A 16,282-nucleotide genomic window follows, 5' to 3' on the forward strand; every position below is an offset into this window, starting at 1 on the left:
GGCGCTGCGCTGTGGTCCTCATCCCAGTCAATGCTCCCGTCCACTTCTGCTTTCAATCCGAAGAGAGGCACTCAGAGAAGAGAAACAAAAGTGAAAGCTCCAGGAACCAGACCAGTAACCTAAAGCACCGAATTCTGTCCCCGAGAGACCTGGCAGAGCTCCAGGCATTTATCCTTTCAGCAGGCCATGCACTCGGGACACCTTTCACGTCCTGTGAATGGGAATTAACACGGTAAAACACGAATCCGCCCGGAGCTCTGCAACTGTCTTCTCAACCCACCCTGGCACTCAACAACCATTTATTTAAAAAATTCTACCTCAATAAATCCAGCCGTGATGCATGCCCCCCCCCCCAAAAAAAAAAACCCAAAAACGAAGTCTGCAACGCCACAAATCACACCTAAGCTGAGCGTGCCGCTTTGGGAAAAGAGCGAAAAGGAAGCAGAAAGAAAATCTGAACTGGTCCGATTCTTCCTGCCCTCGCCACGCGGTGGTCGCAAGGACCAGCGTCGGAGCGGAGCGTACTGTTTTACAACTTAGGAAACGAAGCGGTCTTTCAATTTTCTCAATTGAATGGAACCCTGGGCCGCTGGAGCCAGGCGAGGCTGGCAACCGGGTTTCTGGCAGAAGGGAGGAGCGAGCACGCAGCCCGCACGGCCGGGTCACTGGACCCTAGCCGGAGGATGCTCTGAGCGCCCCAGACTCCGACTCCCGGGCCGGGAGAGGCGGGCGCGCACGCGCGCACACGCACCAAGGCCTTCGCCGGGAGTTGTGTCTCGTCTCCCTTTTGTTTTTCTCCCTTCCCGGTCATGAGACCCGGAAGTTTTTTTTTTTTTTCAATCCTGTCTCTCTCCCTTTTCCACCCCCCTCCCCAATCTATCACATGGCAGAGCTAGAATAAAAACAGAAAAATGGCGACGGTCACGTTGTGGCGAGCCTTGCTGCGTCATTAGATAATCCTCATGCAAATAGCGGGAAGAACAAAGGAAGGGGGGCCCGGGACCCCCGAGGGCGCAGGTGGGTGCGGGGCGCGCGCGGCCGCGGGGGCGGCGTCCGTGCGCGCGCTCCGGGTGCTGGGCTCTCGGCCCCCGGGCTGACGGCGCGCCCGGGCCGGCCCGCGGGGCGCGGAGAGCGACTGTGCGGCGCGCGCACGGCGCTCGCACCCGGCCGGCCGGGTGCCCCGTGGCCCGGAGGCGGTGGCGGCGGGGGCGGAGGCTGCGGCCGGACGCCCAGGAGCGCACGGCGCCAGCTCCGGTAGGCGGCGGACAGCGCGGGGCGGCGGCGCGGGGCCGGGCCGGGAGCTGTGGCGCACTCGCTTTTCCCCACCCCCGCCCGGTGGCTGGGCGCTGGCGCGGTTCCCTCGCCGTCCCGCGGCCGCTGGAAATAGAGCCGGGATGTTGTTTACATGACGGATCCGGCGGGAGGAGTCTGCGAGGAGGAGGCGGAGAGAGGAAGAGAGGAGTCCCCGCGGCGGCGGCGGCGGCGGCGGGCCGGGGTACGGGCGAGTCCCGCGCGGTCCCCGAAGCCAGGACGCGGGAGCCTAGGGTAGGCAGGCGGAGGGCGCGGGCTGCGGGAGGGCTGTCACTGTGGGGTGTGCGGTTCGTAACCTGTCACGCAGACTCTCGGGGACAGGGAGAAGGTGAGTGAAGAGAGGGTGGGGAGAGCCTCGGTTTCCCCTCACGTTCGGGAACGCCCCCACCCCCTTCTTCCATCCCTACTCTTTCCCGCTTCTCCCTGGACTCACCTGTTTATTTCCATCGCTCAGAGCTCTGGGGTTTTTGTTTGTTTGTTTTTAAACGTGGGCCAGAGGGGCTGGGTTTATTATTATTATTATTATTAGCAAGATTATTGGGGAGGTGAGAGGGTGTTGCTGAAATCGATGCTGGTCCAGGTCGGTTTTCAGGGAGGGGGGAGGGGACTTGGCGGAGACCCTGGCTCCTGGCCGCAGCTGACCCCGGGGCTCCTCCCCTCCTTCCCGGTGAGGAATCCTTTCCCTCGCTCTGCGTAGCCAGCTGCCACCTTCCCGGAGAAAGACCACACCTTTGCTTCTTCCCGCTTTGGGGGCGAGGTGAGCTTAGAAGCCAGGCACTGACCTGCCCACCAGGGCTTGGCCAGACCTCCATACCCCAGAATTGGTAAAAGGCGCTTCTTTTCACCTGCTGATAGCGTTTGGTACGTCAGCCCTCTAACCTCCAAGAAGTTGCAGTTTACAGTTTACGTTAGAATTTGTCTCTTTTTCCACCCTTTTCCTATACCCCCAGCAATAAACTATTGGGCTTAAGTTGAGAGTGATGTGCCACCAGCGGGCCTTTTTTTTTTTTTTTAAATTCCACAACGGGTCTTCCACTCAGATCTGCACTTCCCCCGTCTCCTTTACTCTTCCGCTAAACTTAGCCCAGAACCAGGCCTGAGCTTTTATTCCCTGTGGGCCGCACCCTGGCCCCTTGCCGTTCTCCAGAGCCAAATGCCTCCCAAGCAGAAGGCACACCCAACCCCAAGTCTCTTACAGCAGGGAGGGAAAGAAAAGGGATGGGGGGGGGGCTCGGGTTCCGGTTCCGAATACCCCAGTAGCATTCGCTTCTCTGAGCCTCCTACGTGTAATTCCTAAATTCTTCCTAACTGCTGTTTCTTCAGCCCCCTTTGCTCGTGGCCTTATAGATGTTTGGTGGGAGTGGGTGGAGACAGATAGTCATTCCCCCCCTTCCTAGAGTTCGGCATTTTCGCCTCTGTCTTTTATATGTTTCACATATAAAATATGCAAGTGTAATTGCCTGCTATTAGAATTCATTTTCTTCCTGGCTAGTGACTAACTGGGACTCCAGTGGGAAGGAGAGGAGAACGGTGAGAGGGGAGCACTCCCTATGAAAAGGGAGCACTTCGAGCCATTCACCACCTAAGTGTCCCCAGAGTTGCCAGAGAAGACCCTTCTGAAAAAGCCACCTCTCCCTTCCGTGACATCACCACCTCAACCCTTCCAACTTTAGCTTCAGAACAGGAAGAAGGCTCAAAATAGAACTACCTTCGGAATCCAGCGCCTTCACGAGATCAACTTTGAAACCAGCTGCTAGGGGAACCAAGTGAACTTTGACCCCGAGCAAACGGGGAAGAGAAAGCTGTTGGAACGATAGGAAATGTTTTTCTCAAGGTAGGCTGGGAGAGCCAGGCTAGTGAAGAGTGATTTGGTGTGGTATGTGTTTATCATTCATACGTCTTGGTGTGCTCGTTTCGAGGTTCATTTCTGTGGAGAATGCTCTGCAGTCCTGGAGAGCAGCCGGGGTAGAGAAGCTAGGAAGGGGTGCCGAGGAAGACGGCGGCCTTTGAGCATGCACTGACAGCTGGTCTGTGGAAGTTGAGAGACTTAGTGTAAACAATAGTTGTAACTTTCCCGGGGTGACTAACGTCCTAGACAAAGAGACCTCAATGTCAACGTTTCTCTCCTTTTCCTTGGAAATGAACCCCAGTATCTCTATTTCTTTTTCAAGACAGGGTTTCTCTGTGTAACCCTTACTGCCCCGGAACTCACTCTGTAGACCAGGCTAGCCTTGAGGCTCAGAGAACTGCCTCTTTTTGCCTCCTGAGTGCTGGGATTAACGGGTGTCCCACTTCACTGGGCTGGTATCTCCAATCTTAATGTCCCCATATGTTCATGAATTGCAGTTCGCCTTTCTCCCTACCAAGCAGGCTTTCCAGAAACAGCTGCTTACCAAAGTATTACAGGAAATAAAAACACTGGCGCACTTGGTATATACTATATCGAGACTTGTTGGTCAGTGGGGTAACATCTTTCATTCTGATTCAGGTTTCAAAGAATCCAGGTGACTGACAGGATTGTGCCTGCCGCTACAGTAGTTGCTAGCAGCCCGGCATCAGCCTTCAGAAATAGAGGCTGATGAACTGAAGTTTTAAACTTGTTTACTTTTTAAAGTCTGTACTTAACTCAGGTATTAAAGACTTAAGTATGTTTGGGAAACAAGCATTAGCATATTTGTCTACTTTATAAATTACATGTACTTTGAAATCTAAATTCAGATTAAATATCTCTTGTAAACTCAGTACTGCAATCAAGGTATGCTTTAAATGTAAGTACAGTGCAGATTTTTTGAAGACAGTATAGAAAAGCAAGACAGGTTATTAATATGCCCCTTATTTAATTTTTGGGTGTTTGCTTGTTTGGTTGTTGGTTGTTTTTTTTTTTTCCGAGACAGGGTTTTTCTATGTATCCCTGGCTGTTCTGCAACTTTCTTTGTAGACCAGGCTGACCTTGAATTCACAGAGATCTGCCTGCCTCTGCCTCTCAAGTGCTAGGACTAAAGGTGTGCACCACCCAGTCCAACTAGTTTTAGTTTTTAAAAATGTGGCTCCAGAGAATTTATAGGCACGTATGAAACTTTGTAACTTTTTAAAGTCTTAACTTTGTTAACCCCTTAACTGTATTCTGTATATAGTGTGACATCACAGCTGGCAGAGGCCTCTTTGCGACTACTTTGGTCTACAGCTTTCCATCCTTATGGCCATGGATTAATTGCAAAGAGGCCCATCACCTGTCTACTTTCTACTGCTGTGATGCATGGAAAGACCGGGGGACCCGAGCCCATGAAGTGTTACTCTATCTCAGAGCTCCCAGTGTCTGCTTTTCAAGAGGTTAAAAAAAACCAAAAAGCTGAAATTGGATAGCAGTGGATTGTGGGAAGTTTGGGAAAACCAACATACCAATGAGAAGCTCCTTGTTTACAAGGGAGTAGTAGAATGTGTTAGAAAATATGAGGTGACATAGTAGTGGTTAGGACACAAGTTGATAATCTTGTCAGTTCTGTTACCTTAATTTTCTTTGCCTTTCCTTTTAATTTCTTCTCCTGTTTTAGAGCTCCTAGGATTGTCTACTCCTTACCCTTCAAAAACAGCAACCCAGCAAAACCAAGGAATAAAGAGCACTGCTTTGGGGGGTTTTGTTTTGTCTAAAGAAATTCAGTAGTGGCACTGGGAGGGCATTTGTTTGCTTGTTTCTTGAGACAGGGTCTCATTATGTAGCCCTGGCTGGCCTGGAACTCACTACATAAACCAGGCTGTCATCAAACTGGGAAATCAACCTGCCTCTGCCTCCTGGGTATACTGTCCTCTTGTTTTGTAAGTGACAGCTGTCCAGTATGATGCAAAGGACGGAATCAAATACACAGTTTTGTTGATAGCCAGAGAAAGGAAGAGCCAGTATTTGCTGAACGTGTGGGCATGACTGATAAGTAAGTGCTATGAAGGGACACGAAAAGAACATTGTGTGACTTCTGAAAGAGTTGACTAGTTACCACCCACACACAGTGTCAAGGGGTGCAGTGTCCCCACTTAATGAGTGGGGTGTCACGGTGGCATGCCTTGCCACTAGAGATGTGTTCATCTTACAGGTGTCAGGACAGTCGTGAGAACAGTGGACCCGCAGAGAAGTGGTGTGTGGTTTTATTTATGGTCTAGCCAAAAGGCTCTAGAATTGGAGATCAGTGTTAAATCTTTGGTATTATCCCCTTTATCTGTGCTTTAGGGGAATTTCAGAACCTAAGACCCGACATTTAAATGGCAGTGCTTCAGTAAAGAGGACACTGTAGACCATCAGAAAACCATCAGACACTTTAGGGATGGCTAGTGGTGAGTTAAGTTCTGGAGTTAAGTTCTTTGATAGGAGTGGTTTTGTCACCTAGACCAGGACGCCCGTAAACTCCAGATCTCCCTGCTGTAACTTTCTAGTGCTGGGATTATGCCTAGCTACAACTAATCCTTTTCTCTACTTGTAATGAGTAACTTTGTAAGAGAAGCTGTTTGGCTGACTGGTTCCTTTTATTGCTATTATAATTTTAACCTTTATTATTTTTTTAATGTGTATGGATGCTTTGTCTTTATGCATGTCGGTGTACCATGCCAGAAAAGGACATCAGATCCCCTGGGACTGGAGTTACAGATCATTGTGAGCTGCCTCATGGGTGCTGGGAATCGAACCAGGTCCTCTGGAAGAGCAGCCGTACTCTTAGCTACTCAGTCATCTTTCTAGCCCCTCTTGTTATTATTTTTATTAAGATGGGGTCTTGCCCTGTGGCCTAGGCTGGCATTTAACTTAATATACAGCCCAAGCTGGCTTCAAACAAATGAGTTATTTTCCTCAACCTCCCAGGGGCAGGGAGTGTTGGTGTGTGTTGGCACACACTGCCTTGATTGGTATGGTTTTGATTATTGTAAAAGCGTATTCTATAGCAGTAAACACGGAGTGAATAACTTGTAAGTAAACTATAAAATCTAAATTCTGGGTACAAAATGCAATCCAGAGCGGACTCAGAGTAAAGTAACTTGAGTAGATGTGTTAAAAAGAAAGGCTTTTAAAAGACAGCATGTGGGTCATTTTACTTATTTTTTTAGTCTCTTGGAGCCTTTGTAAGCTAAAATCATGATGAGCTTGAGGAACAAAACTTATTTTCTCTGCTTGTTTTACTTTGCTGTCTTCAATTGTTTTTATTAAATTAAATTGTGTGTGTGTGTGTGCACACGCCCGTGTGTGTTCCCGCGCGCGTGCGTATATGCTGCTATGCGTGATCCATGGCACTGTGTGGAGGTCAGAGGACAGTTTGTGGAAGTTGTTACCATGTTAGGTCCCCAGGGATGGAACTCGGGGCATCAGTTTTCACAGTTTTACCCACTGAGCCATCTTGCCGGTCCTCTGCCTGTATGACCTTGTACAAAGTCTTCTCTAAAGGGGTTCACTTGTTGTCATCCATATGGGCCTGCTCCTGTGCAGCAGGGGCCTTTCTTGAGGCCAGTCCTTGGAGTGGATGGAACAGTGACACCTTTCTGGTGGAGCTGTGCTTGAATGTCACAGCCGGCAGTTGGTTTCAAGCAGGACTTTCTGCTTTGACTTTTAACCAATCTTTCTCCTTAAGGGAGAAAAAAAAAAAAACCTGTAGCCCTCTCCAGGGCTTCCCACAAGTCTTTTTTTCTTTCTTTCTTTTTTCTTTTGTTTGTTTTTATTGTTTTGGTTTGATTTTTGAGACAGGGTTTCTCTGTGTAACAGCCCTAGCTGTCCTGGAACTTGTTTCGTAGACCAGGCTGGCCTCGAACTCACCGAGATCCACCTGCCTCTGCCTCCAGAGTGCTGGGATTAAAGGCGTGTGTAAGCTACCACACCCGGCTAGCAAGTTAGTTTCTCAAAGTTCAGTGCAGCAGAGTTTGAAGTAAGGCGCACGCTACCTGCACATACTGCGTGCTCTAAGCCAAGGAGGTGCTGGCGTTCAGCCTCCTCTGTTAATACGTCAATGTAACATTTAATATTGTTATTGAGCTGGCTTATGATTTTCAAGTTCAAGGGGCTATGAATTTAACTTAGCAACAGTTTTGAAACATTCTGACTTACAGGCAACTTCAGATGCCTGCGGTTATATAATATACAGTCAGTATTTAATGGTTTTCGGTCATATGTTAATTTTTTTAGCTTACAGAGGGCAGGAATGGGACATGTCTTCAGTCTGGCCATTGTATTCTGCATCACTCCAGGGCAAAGTCTAAGGCATAGCACTGTCAGTGAACAACTCCGATCTTAAGAAATTTTCTACATGCATTATGGAAAATTGGTTCTTTTCTTTTTGTTGCTGTGTCTTTATCTTTGGTGGGGTTAGTTTTGTGTGTGTGTTTGGCTGGTTGGTTTTGAGACAGCGTCTCTACTCCAGGTTGGCCCAGAATTCTCTCGGGCTCATGCTGCCCTGAAAGTCGAAGCCCTCATCCTGCCCCCCGAGTGTGGATTAGGCGTGAGCCACCATGCCTGGCTGCTTTGTCGTTTTTCACATGAGAACCCAGTCTCCCATCCAGAGGAAAGCAGGCCAGGTCACCGTCTTTGTTCCTCTCTTGCGGTGTGATAGACTTTCTTTCTTGTTGTAGCCCGAGAACCTGTGCTCTCTTGGTTTCCACTGAAATGATTTTATTTGCAAGAGAAATAAATTGAAGAAGTGTTTGTGATTTAGTTTTACAAGAATATGCCTTTTTAAAGGGAATTTTCAAGAAGAAACTAAGATTCCATTTTGAGGTACCAAGAGTTGGAACTACAACCTCACATATGTGAGACAAGCCCCTGAGCTACATCCCCAACTCTTTTATTCATATTTGGAAATGGAATCTTACTGAGTTGTCCGGGATGGTCTTAGACTACTTGCCTTTACCTCCCAAATGCTGAGACTGCCTGCAGACAGGCTGCCGTAAGGGGTCATTTTCAAACCCACGTTTTCCCCCCTTGAGACCTCATTACAATTAGTCTGAGGCAAAATTTACTATTCACACAATAGTGAAGATTTTTCTTATTATGAGTGCTTGGCTTTTATTTTCTAATTTAAGGATGAAAATAATGAAGGAAAAAAGTTTTTTTTTTGAAAAAAAAAAAAGTATCATGTAGTTTTTTCCCCACCAGAAATGTTCCATAAACATGTACGTTTCGGTAGAGTGAATTTGGCTAGTCCACTGAACTTCGCCTCTGACGTCCACGACACACATTAAATCCCTTTGGGCGTTCTGGACATCCAGTTACGGAGGTACCCATCCAGGCAGGGACCTTTCTGCTGAGGACTAAGTGAACACTGGAGCTCAAGTGTGTTTCCGTAAGTGGAGATGATCCTGCGGTCAGGAGAAACTAGGTGTTAGTATTTTTATACTTTCTGGTGGTTCAGCTCTCCAAAATTTTCTTTTATAACAATCAAAATAGCTTTGTTCACATAACATGTTTATGATTTGGGCGAAAACACGCAACCATTTCCAGGAAACATGGGTTGTGTAGCCAACTCTTTATTTTAATCTTCACTGCCACCTTGTGTCTCAACTCTGTATTACATCAGTTTGCTAAGACCTGCCTGCTGACGCCTTAACTTTGAGCTGTTTCTGCACTTTGGAGAGATTACTTTTAATTTCTGTGGAGGTGGATTATTTCATTTGGATATACTTTTCTAAAGATTAAGGTCAGTTTCAATTGTTTAGCTAGATTCATTGTGCTATTCTGGTTTCTAAATCCTGATCTAAAGAATTGATTCATCCCTCTGACCTATTTGAGGCAGACTTAATGTCTGATCTGCATATAATGAGTCTTTGAAATCGAGAGAATTCCTAATTGAAAACATAATTATTTTTTTTAAATGCCTGTCAAGTTCTGCTCATGCTGAAATAGTCTGAGACACGGCGAGTGATGTGGAAGAACGGGATGAATCATGGTTTTAATAAATTGGTGTTCTGATGTTGGCATTCTAATTTTAGAGGCTTTTTGTACAAAGTCTCACCGTGTGAAGCCCAGGACTCATAGAGATCCACCTGCCTCTGCTTCTCTAGTGGGACTAAATGCGTGTGTTAGCATGTGCAGCCTTTTTTGTACCTTTTATTAAAGGCAGGACCCATCCCTGAAATTACTTCAGGGTATGGGTCAAAGGTACACCTAACACTAATGAAAGTGATGTCTGTGTTGTCTTTTTACTTTTTATTTATTTATTTTTTTAAAGACAGGGTTTCTTTGTAACTTTGGTGCCTGTCCTGGAACTAACTCTTTTTTTTTTTTTTTTTTTTTTTTAAATTTTCGAGACAGGGTTTCTCTCCGTAGCTTTTTGGTTCCTGTCCTGGAACTAGCTCTTGTAGACCAGGCTGGCCTCGAACTCACAGAGATCTGCCTGCCTGCCTCTACCTCCCAAGTGCTAGGATTAAAGATGGGTGCCACCACCATCCAGCAGTGGTGCCTTTTTTAAAAAGGCATTCCAGCAGAGTGGTGGTGGTGGTGCATGTCTTTAATCCCTGTACTCAGAAGGCAGAGGCAGATGGATATATCTCAGTTCAAAGCCAGCCTGGTCTACAGAGTGAGTTCTAGGACAGCCAGGGCCACACAGAGAAACCCTATCTCAAGAAAACCCCAACAACATCATCATCATAGCAACAGCAGGCGTCAGCACCTGATCGTTTAGCATCAAGAGCAGTGAGACTAATAGTTCACAAGGAACTGCTGCTACATTATAAACCACTAATTTTTGTTAAGTGGTCTGGGTTACTAAAACAAAGCATTCAGAAACATTCGTAGGGACTGGAAAGGTGGCTCCGCAGTTAAGACTGCTGCCTGCTCTTCCAGAGGACCTGGTTCAGTTCCCACACAGCAGCTCACAACTGTCTGTAACCCCCAAGACCTGACACCCTCACACAGACATGCATGCAGGCACGAGTGCACATTAAAAAAAAAAATAGCCAGGTGTTGGTGGTGCACACCTTTAATCCCAACACTCAGGAGGCAGAGACAGGTGGATCTCTGAGTTGGAGGCCAGCATGGTCTATAGAGTGAGTTCCAGGACAGCCAGGGCTACACAGGGAAACTCTGTATCAAAACACCAAAAAGAAAAAAAAAGAGAAAAAAATGTCTGTGAATGGTAGTTTGTGTTATAGAATATAAACTGACTATCCTGGCTAGTGATGAATAGGGCAGAAAAGGACCTCATACAACCTACAGAAACTAATCGGGGCCTACATTTTACGTTAACCTAGTTATAAGATCTTAGGTAGATCATATAATGTCTCAAGAGTTTCTGAGGTTTTTAATTTTTTTAGATATTTATTTACTTTTTCTTTCTTTCTTTTTTTAAAGGACAGGGGTTATGTATCCCTGGCTGTCCTATAGCTCACCGTGTCGACTAGACTGGCCTCAAGCTCACAGAGACCCTCCTCTCTCTGCCTCTTGGGTGCTAGGATTAAAGACATGCGCCAGCACACCAACTTCCTTTTTATCTAATGGTGCGAGTCTTTGGGCTGCAGCGTGCTTGTGTGTCATGTGTGTGCAGTACCTCCAGGGCCCAGCAGAGAGCACCAGAGCCTATGGAACTGGAATTATAGATGGTTGTGAGGTGCTGGGAATAGATTGTCTATAAGAGAAGTCATAAGGTTCTGTGTGAGAGTAGTCTGTGCCCCTTTTTGCTTTTGTTTTTCTTAAAGTGGAATGATTTATTCTTATTTCTATGTGTTTATATGTATGAGTGTTTTCCTGAATGTATGTCTGTGGACCACATGTATGCCTGGTGCCCAAGGAGGCCAGAAGAGGGCTTTGTTCCCCTAGAACTGGAGTCACAAACAGTTGTGAGCCACCATGGGGGTGCTGAGAATTGAACCTGGGTCCTCTGGAAGAGCAACTAGTGCTCTTACCTGTGGAACCATCATCTCTTCAGCTCTCTGTGTGTATGTGTGTGTGTGTGTCTGTCTGTCTGTACTTTCTAAAATTATTCTTTGACAGTTTCATACATGTACACTGTGGCGCTGGATTTTATCCATCCCCAACTCCTTTGTGTTTTTGGGTTGTTTTTTGTATCAGTAAGGTAGTCTTACAATACATAACCTGGTTTTATAATCCCATTTTAGATGAGTTTGTGAACCATTCATAGTTAACTCCATAGGGTTTTTGTGAAAATTAAATGAAAAACCTATAGAAAGCTACCGAACCTTCGGCAGACGTGAAGTAGGCTGTTTGGTTGTGGATCCATGCCTCCCAGAACTCAGAGCCAACCTGTCTGCCTCTGCCTCCTGTGTGCTGGGGTAAAGGCCTGTGCCAGCAAGCCCAACTCTAGGAAAGGTCTTGAAACGTAATCTTCCTTCAAGAAAACTGGCTGTATGGGTGAGGCTGCAAGATGTCACTGGGAAGTGTGGAGAGATGGATAACCAGAAGGGAAATTCAGTTGTGTTTATTGGCTGGGTGTGTGCGAGCCGTGTGTGACCCGTGTGTGAGCCTTTCTTCTAGTGTAGCTCAGCTCACCCTCACCATCTAACCCCCTTTGTCCTGCTTCCTCCTGTCTTCCAGTTCTTCACTCCACGGGGCACCCTTGCTGGACCTGGTGACTGACAGGCTGCCCTGGCTCAGTTATCACAGTGCTGATGCTGTCCATTCTAAAGGTACAGTACTGTGATAACTGAAGGATGGCAGCCATCTTGCCTTCCTCCTAAGAAGCCTCCTCACCGAAGATGAAAGAGAACTGGGAAGCAGCCTGCTGGGACGAGACTGGCCACTTCCTGGCGCTCCTGTTTTTAACCATTTCTAGGCTCCAGGTGGTAGCAGGAAATAAAAGGGCGTTGTAGTTTGCCTAGTATGTAAATGCTGTGGTTCTGAGTAGATGGAAGGTCTGTGGAGCCTTGGAGTCTTTGGGAGACTGGTGTTACCGAAGTCCTAAGGACAAATCCGTATATCTGGAGTGGTAGTGAGAGAAATGAGCCATTTTGTAAATGCAGAAGGCAACTTGCTTAACAGCTTCGCACTTAGCCCTGCACTGTTAGATGTTCAAAGTTAAGTAGGGAGATGAGTGTTGGGTGTCAAACAGTATCGATGTCCCAGGAAAAAAATTACACCCATACTTAAGGAATGGATAGTGACATGGCTTTTCCAAAAAATGCATGTGGAATGTCACCTCCACATGGAAACAAATCATTTTATTCTACTAAGTAACGGAGGACCACTCTACACAGCAGCACAGATCAGCTTCACGGATGTGAAGTTAGAGGTACCAGCCAGTATCATGATTGCGTGAAAACCTAGACCTTAATAAAAGCGTGCGATTTCAGTCCTCAGCATCTTCAAAAGTACCATGGGTGGGGCTGTGAACATGGCTCTGTCACGCGTGTACAGACGTGAGGACCTGAGTTTGGACCCCAGCACCCGTGTGAAAACCCAGGCGTGGTAACAGGCATTTGTGATCCCCATTCTGGAGGGCAGAGAGACAGGTCCCTGGGGCTGCCTGGCCAGCTAGCCTCACTGAATCCCCACACCATAGTGAGACATTTCAAAAAACAAGGGGGACAGCTCCTGGGAGGAACACTGCAGGTTCCCTCTGGCTTCTCTGTGCACACACACAAGGGCATGTACATGTAGACATGCACATACATGTAAGAAGGTAGTTGGAAAAGAATAGAGCTGTTAGAGGACCTGGGGTTTATCACACTCTTCCAGTCAGCCCTCTCGCTGAGGACACTAAATACAACAAGAGTACCACGGGTGGTGACATTGTTGGGTCCCAGTTCACCGTAGTGGCCCAAATGATCACATGGAATGTATTTTTAGGCTTCAAACTTAAATTGGGTCCTGTTCCCTCTTCGCAGGCTAATGTGTCTGCCTGGGAACCTTCCCCTTGTGCATGGCTGAGTAGTGAGGGAGCGACTTCTGTGGAATCAGGCCCCATTTGAACCTAGCTGCAACAAGGACCCAGAAGGGCCAGGGAGGGCAAAACCCATGTGACTTTTAGCATATGCTGGACCCTATGAGTGGACATTGTCACTAAGTGTTTTAGACCATTTCTCTACCTGGACAGAAAGAGGAAAGCCAGACACTGGTCGCCATCACTGTCTCTCTGCTGGCTTAGTTTCTTTTTTCTTTCCCTTCTCCATCCAAAAAGAAGCCACGCCAGCAGTGACTTGGGTCACACCTGCTTGGCCAGAAACACACTGACCGTGTGTACAGCCCAGTGCTTCAAGTGACTTCACCCTTGCGGTTTCTCATAAACCATGAGCTGGCTAGGCTGCTCTTCACCAGTGACAGAGAGGGAGGGTCGGTCTTGCAGTTCCTTGGATAGGAACTTTTGACAGAAACTCTGAAAAATATCGCAAGAAAGCTTTGGGATTGGTGAGTAATTTGAAACCCTCCTACATTTCAGTGTTTTAGCAGGTGGAAAAAAGCTTGAAGAAGGACTGCTTTTGTAATCCTTGGCTTGCGTGTGGATTTCGCCACCTTCCTGACCTTCCTGTTTTCACGCTTCCTGGTTTTACAAAAATTCATCAGGTTTTTTACTTGCCTGAGCTTGACCCCAGAGGACACAGTCATGTGTATGGGACATTGCAATTGTCTTCATTTTGCTCTTGCCGCAACAAAATGCCCTGACAAGCAAATGGTAGGGAGAAAGGGGTTATTTTATTTTATTAAAGACTTATTTATTTTTTTGTGCTTTGCATGTATGTCTGTGTGGGGGTGCCAGATTCTCTAGAACTGGAATTAGTTATAAGCTGCCATGTGGGTGCAGGGAATTGAAGCTGGGTTCCCTGAAAGAGCCACCTTCCCAGCCCCCAGAAAGGGTTTATTTTAAATCACAGTTCTAGATTATAGTCTCATCGTAGCGGGGGAGCCAGGGCATCAGGAGTGTGAAGCAGCTGGCCACATTCTAATCATAGACAGAAGGAGAGAGCAATGAGTGTGTGTACATGTGCTCTGTTTACTTCCTGCCTTGTTACACCATCCAGGCTTCCCTGCCTAGAGAATGGTACCAAGCAGAATGGGCCTCTCTTCCACCTTAGTTAATGTAATCAAAGGATTGCCCCATCCTCAGGCATGCGCAGAAGCTTCCTGCCCCCGAGGTGATTCTAGGTTATGTCAAGTTTACAGAACTGTAGCAACAATATTGGCTGCCATTTGGACAGGAGTCAGGCTGAGTCAGGAGAACTGAGGCAGTGGCTCCAGATGCTCACCCAGGCCTAGAGTCTTTGAAAACTTTGGGGTTTTCAAAAAGCTGGGTGTGGTACACACCTGTAATCTCAGCTCTCAGGAGGTGAAGTGTGAGGATTAACCGTGAGTTCAAAGCCAGTTTGGTGTCTGTAAGCCTGGTCTATAGAGTGCCAGACCAGGCAGGGTTACATAGTAAGGTCCTATCTCAGCAACAAGAAGGATAAAGACGTGATGTAAGAAGCTGGTGGGTGGCCCATTACATATCTCTGCATGTCCAAAAGAAGTGAAAAGAAGGGGCTGAGGGAGATCTTTGCATATCCATATTCATAAATAACCTTATTCGAAGTAAAAGAAGGGGGAGAGCCCCCCGAGTGCCTGTGGATGGATGAATGCTGCGTTAAATGCAGTCAAATATTAGGCATTTGAAGAGAAGGGAATTGGGACACACCATCCACCATGGGTTGACCTTGGTACTTTGCTAAGTGAAGGCATAGATAGGGTATAACTAGAAAAGGTTGCTGTTACCAGAGTCTAGAACAAGGAGGAAGTGGGGAATTTGTACTTCAAGCATACAAAGTTTTATTTGGGGAGGATGATGGTTGTCCAACATGAATATACTTGACGCCCACAAGATTGCCTACCTAAAAAGCTAACTTCTGTGTATATCAACAATAAAACATTTAAGGTGATAATGCTGTTGGATGCCCGGCAATAAGCATGCCCAGCGTGATGCCTCAATTTCCACTGTAAAGATCTCAAAGGTACTGTTCAAAGCAGTTAAAATGTAATTGTCATGTCTTTTTGTGTTTAAAGTTCTCAAATCTGTAGCCCCTTGGGTATATTTCCAGACATAAGGTGGCTTTAATTAAACAGAAAACAAGAGCATTAAAAACAGAATGAGAAAGGCCCCATTCTGCTGGCAAAAGTGAGCAGCACTGGATTTCAGGCAGTCTCCTCGGCTTGGGCTTCTGTGGTACAGTAGTAAAAATTACATCCATCTCTTGGGCCTTCGAGACGGTTCAGTGGGTAAAGGTCCTTAGCAAGTTGCAATCATTCGTTGGAACCCTTGCAAAAGTGGAAAGAAAACCTGACTCCACAAAGTTGTCCTCTGACCTTTACATGTTTGTCCCAGATCTACATTAGTACACTAACAAATAATGAAAAAATTACAATTATCTTCAAAGTAATGAAATGTACGTTATTTCTTTTTTTTTTTTTTTTTTTTTTTTTTTTTTTTTTTTTTTTGGTTTTTCGAGACAGGGTTTCTCTGTGGCTTTGGAGCCTATCCTGGAACTATCTCTGTATACCAGGCTGGTCTCGAACTCACAGGGATCCGCCTGCCTCTGCCTCCCGAGTGCTGGGATTAAAGGCATGCGCCACCATCGCCCGGCAATGTACGTTATTTCTTAGGACGTAAACATACAGCATCCATGTCTGAGGTAATAGCATATTGTTTTATTTGAATGGTGGTAATTCTGTTTTAACAAACCTCAGATATGACCAGTTCATTGAATGGGGCATTCTATTCTTGCTCTCTGTCATTCATGAATGACATGAATGGCTTTCCTATGTAAAAAATTTTAATTTTGAAAAAGAAAACCCAAGACTAGAAAGAGAGAAAAAAAAACCTATTTTTTTTTTTTAAGACTAAATGTGGGCCACTGTGGTGAGTGTGTTTGGTAGGGTGTGCAGCTCAGCCCGGGAAGCCCTCAGGAGGGCAGGAGACCCCCATTAAGGCTGTGTTGCACCCCACCACCGTAGAGGACGAACCACTTCACCACCACTGTATCTTCAAGTGCATCTACATTAAACTTGGTGAAGCCCCAGTTCTTTGAGATG

General features: G+C 46.6%; 1 long non-coding RNA gene across 1 annotated transcript; it reads left to right on the forward strand.

Annotated features, from left to right (window-relative positions):
* The first annotated feature begins 1,216 nt into the window (after positions 1 to 1,216).
* On the forward strand, positions 1,217 to 15,145 carry LOC121448352. The gene is made up of 3 exons (XR_005974362.1): positions 1,217 to 1,545; positions 2,804 to 3,145; positions 11,822 to 15,145. It is a non-coding gene; the product is annotated as an uncharacterized LOC121448352 (long non-coding RNA).
* Positions 15,146 to 16,282: the final 1,137 nt, after the last annotated feature.

The sequence above is a fragment of the Microtus oregoni genome, unplaced genomic scaffold (assembly GCF_018167655.1).
Source record: "Microtus oregoni isolate MIOR12 unplaced genomic scaffold, Mior012 000005F_ref0000423, whole genome shotgun sequence".
Lineage (NCBI taxonomy): Eukaryota > Metazoa > Chordata > Mammalia > Rodentia > Cricetidae > Microtus > Microtus oregoni.